The following is a 4854-nucleotide window of genomic DNA, read 5'->3' as shown; positions in this document are numbered from 1 at the left end:
ACTTTCTCTGAAATGTCTTTTGAAAAGTATTTCTTGGTGTTAAGGTATCCAAAAAGCTGTAAAGTAAAGTTGTGGGTGAAAAGGATGAGTACTTCAAGTTGGAAAATGGGTTTAGAAGGGACACTAAGAAAAGAACTTGCTCTGAAATGCCTTTTGAAAGATATTTCTTGGTGTTGAGGTATCCAAAAAGCTGTAAAGTATAGTTGTGGGTGAAAAAGATGAGTACTTCAACTTGTAAAATGGGTTTAGGAGGGACATTAAGAAAGGAACTTGCTCTGAAATGCCTTTTGAAAGGTATTTCTTGGTGTTGAGGTATCCAAAAAGCTGTAAAGTAAAGTTGTGGGTGAAAAGGAAGGATGCTTCAACTTGTAAAATGGGTTTAGAAGCTAACATTAAGAAAAAAAGTTGCTCTGAAATGTCTTTTGAAAACTATTGCTTGATGTCGGGGTATTCGAAAAGCCTTATAGTAAAGTTGTGGTGAAAGGATTGGTACTTCAACTTATAAAATGGGTTTAGGATTGACATTAAGAAAATAACTTGTTCTGAAAAAATATAATAAAGCCTTAAAAAAGTATTAAAAATGGGGAGGGGACTTTTTGGGGGTCCGGGGAGGACCTTTGGGGGTCTGGGGGGCCCTTGGGGGCCGGGGGCCCTTTGGGAGCCCGGGGGACCTTAGGGGACCGGGGGCTTCCTTCGGGGTGGGGGTAGGGGGATCGGAGCCCCTTGGGGTTGGGTAGAGGACCTCACGACACTGTTCAAATGGAACTTGTGTATTATAACGTCCACAGAGTTTCACCGTCAAATCCTTTACTAAAACATCTTCTAAAATCATCTTTTAAAATGTCTCTAACTGTTTTTCCGAAATAATTCCCTAAAATGTCTAAAATGGTTTCACCCAAATAATCCCTAAACGTAATTTCTGCGTGTTCCTTTTGTTTTTGCCATCCCTGCGCTGTCACATTTGAAATTACTGGAAAACCCTTTCCTGTGCTAATCTCTTTACCGCTAAGATCAAAACATTCGCCATGAAACAATTTTCATGGAAGAACTCCAAAGATATTAATAAACATTCGCTCGGAAACAATTCTCTTTGGAAATACAACAAAGATATTAATAGACTTCACCCATTCCTTTTCCTTGACAAATCAATCAATCTTGACATTACCTGTCAGACATTAATCAATTAGACTCAATAATCCAGAAAACATCCATCAAAGTGAGAAAGTTCCTGTTTTTCCATTCTCACTGACAAAAACCATAAAACATGCATAAATTATGTACTGTCAGCATTAGACTAAATTGTACATGGCAGCACATGTGTTCGCGTTGGGCTGGTACCCCCCTTTCTACTGTTGATACTTTTTGCAGTATAGCAGATCTATATATCAAACAATAAACAGTTTTAGTAGGGGGTTAGACATACAATAAGAAGAGTCAAAGCTTCATACGACACTTTTCTAGCTGTCTCGTGAACTGCATTCACAAATCATTTGAGAAGGGGGAGATATGATTCACGAAACATATGACTTATACGGAAGGTTAGTCATACTGAATTTACTCCCACGGAACTGACAAGTGAGAGAATACAGCAACAATGGTATCTTTACTTTTTGACCTTAGATTTGCATTAACAGATGGTCATTAAAAACCTCTTTGGATCACAAACCTAACTTGGGTTTCAGAACTAATGAGGAATTAAAATAAATTATCCCTATTCCCTTCAAGTCACTGGCGGGGAGATTTCACGAAGAGGGTATTGCAAAGCTTCTGAAAAATGCCCAAATCGCCCAGGTGATTATTTAGGGAAGTAACCTGGATTGTCCCTTAATTTTGGTATATAAGAAATTTGTTTATAATTTTGATAATTTTTGGTAATCTGGTTTTAAAAAATTCAAATTTTGGTAATTTCGAAATTTAAAATTTTGGGAATTCAATTAAATTTTATTTTATAATTTTGGTAATTTAATGAGTTCGATACATAAGAAGTAAATAGACAGCAATGCTAGCTTGAGGGTTTATTCAGCATCTCTTTAAAAGGAACTATTTTACTTTTTAGGGACCATGTTAGGGACTTTTGAAATTTTACGTACTTTTAGGAACTTAGGGACCTTTGTATGACCCCTATTATTCTAGATCCAGGGATCTAGAGCCAAATTTCACCACTCAAAAAGAAGGACAAGAATTAATATAGTATCCTCTCGCTTAAACATCAGCCATATTCCGTCGAACATGAGGTGCTGTAGTAAAAGGGAAACTATTAAATTCACTGCATGGTTTTGTCGATTACAAGAATATAATTTTTTCGAGGGATGCAACTCTTCAATCTCACCATCAAGCCATGTTTGTAGTCCCCATTCTAGATCAGCAAGCTCATGAAAAGCATCACTCTGAGGCTAGGCAAGCAAGGTTTTTCTTTCAAGGATAGAGGTAGGAACTATATGACAGAGGGGAGACCCTAAACCATCTCACAAAACCAGATGAGCTCTAGTCTTTTATACCCAGCCTATCTTCACGCAAAATTAAGCTTACAAATATGATTTGCAAGAAAACTGACAAGAATTTTATTTGGGCAATCTTCGTACAAAAATCCTCTTTTGGGAAAGTATAATTGTACTTGAAATGTGTTGACAGACTGATTAGAAGAATTTGAAACAGGTGCACTCTTCGCACAATTTTCCTGGCATATTCAGGATACTTTTTGTCTATAAAAAATATAAAAGATCGTAAATTTAGGTCATTATCAAAGAAAACTGTCGAGCAATATCACGATTCTGGCTCGGTCAAATGCTTAACTAGACAACAAGCCAAATTAAACTATTTAGATTTTTGGTTCAATTTTATGTCAAGGCCCATGATATTCACATGCCTAGAGTGCAGACTTCGTGCCGCTACTGGACCAGTGCAGTCAAAAAACTAACCTTCCCAAGTCCCCCCTTGTGTTGACTCTGTTAATCATATCAAACAGGTTGTTGATCTTTGAGCTAAATATAATTTTCAGTTAAAGATGATTTAGACCATGTAGTAGCTATAGAAGATTTGAAAAAAAAAAAAAAAAACAGTTGACATATTTCTCAATCACCAACAAATTGGTAACGATATACTTCCTAAACATGATCTGGAAATTATAAAATTAAGTGGATATCAACTCCCATAATTTCCATCGCCTTTTTATGGAAGATGAACTTTAAAATCTACAAAATAATCAAGTTCAAGTTCAATCAAAAATCACCAAAATACAAAAGGACTTAAAAAAACGAAGCAACTATTACTAAACAAGGGGAGCAATTACCAGAGTTCAGCATTAATTGCAAAACAGCCCATGAGAGCATACAGATACCTACGTGTAGTATGACTACTGATGACGCTCTCGATTTCGTGCAGAGTCTAGTAACTTCCGGTTTTTACATAAATTATCAGGTGATAATGAACTAAACGAAAGGATTAACAAGGTTATGGAGAAGTCATTACCAGACAATGCCATTGTTATTATTTTTGAAAAACTACGAAAGCGATGGATAAAATAAAAATAAATGAAAAAATAAGCAGAAAGGAAAATGTGATCTGCAATCATTTTAATAGTCCCTATTTCTGTTCCTCTTTCTTTTTTTTAATGTAATCCTTCATTGCCTACAACAAACAAGCGTTTAGCCAGTGCCAGTTCCTGTATCTCACTCCACCATTTAGGAGTTATAGTGTGCAGCAGGGGGTTTTGTTGCGCCATCTACTTTCAGCTATTTAGTATTGGTGTTACGTAGATGATAGATAGTTGCATCCAAAGCATCACATCAGTGAGGGAGTTTTGAAGGGTAGGTGGCAAATAGCTTCCGTTGCTGACATTGCCCAGGCTGAATCTTAGTTGTGTTTTATTTAAAAAAATTTTGTCAACTAACCAGTCTACTTTTTTATCTTTTAGAGTTTTATTTGCCATAAAGTTAACTGAAAAAGTTAGTTTGAACTTCATGACAGAAATGCTTAGTAGATATCCAAGAACAAAGAATTTTTACTAGTAGTATCATTGCTAACTTTTTAGTCAACTTAGAATCCGTTTGTCAAATAAAACATTCAAAGTTAACTAATAATTACACATAAAACGGCAAAATTTACTTGTTTGTCTCATAAGTTAAATAGTAAAGTAAATTGAACAAGGCTCTTGTAAAGGGTGGCGAGGTCATTATTGCTATTGGGCCGCCGTACAAAAAGTGGGGTAGCGAAGTAGCAATGCTACTTGGCAGTTTTCAAATTTGTTAGCAGATTTTATCTGAAAATACCTTTGTTACATATAAAAATAATTTTTGCTCAAAGAAAGGCGTGAACCGTAGTGAGTTGTGAACGGTACTTGCTAATTAAATGAAACACACACAAGAAATACGCTTAGGTTAGATCTCTCAAAACTGGTTTCACAGCATGCAAAGACAAAGGATGGGGGATAGAAGCATTGGACCTATAAAATTTGGGCTATATATTTGCACATTGCGGGGGGGAGGGGGCATGCAAAAAGTGGGGTAGCGTCGTATCAATGCTACTTGGCAGTTTTCTTGCCTAGTAGTAAAATTTGTTTGCAGATTTTGTCTGAAAATACCAGTGCTTTGACTAATTGTCGAATTTTCGGGGATTTCCCCAAACATCTGTCTTCTCGAAAAAATTCCCTTTAGTTCAGGGTTACCACCCCTAGTCATTTATCACTAGTGACAATCCACCCCTAGTAACTATCACTTAACTTGACATAATTTTTTCATTACTTTCCAAAGTTTGGTTTCTCCAAGTTACGCAAACAATGCAAGCTTCTATATACTTGTTGTCATTTTATTTTGGGAAGCTGTGTGTCTGATAAGTGTATTTTTGATCCTGTTGACA

Source organism: Artemia sp. Qi Xiang Cuo, unplaced genomic scaffold (assembly GCF_049724085.1).
Source record: "Artemia sp. Qi Xiang Cuo unplaced genomic scaffold, ASM4972408v1 HiC_scaffold_3138, whole genome shotgun sequence".
Classification (NCBI taxonomy): domain Eukaryota; kingdom Metazoa; phylum Arthropoda; class Branchiopoda; order Anostraca; family Artemiidae; genus Artemia; species Artemia sp. Qi Xiang Cuo.
Note: the sequence above shows the minus strand (reverse complement) of the source record.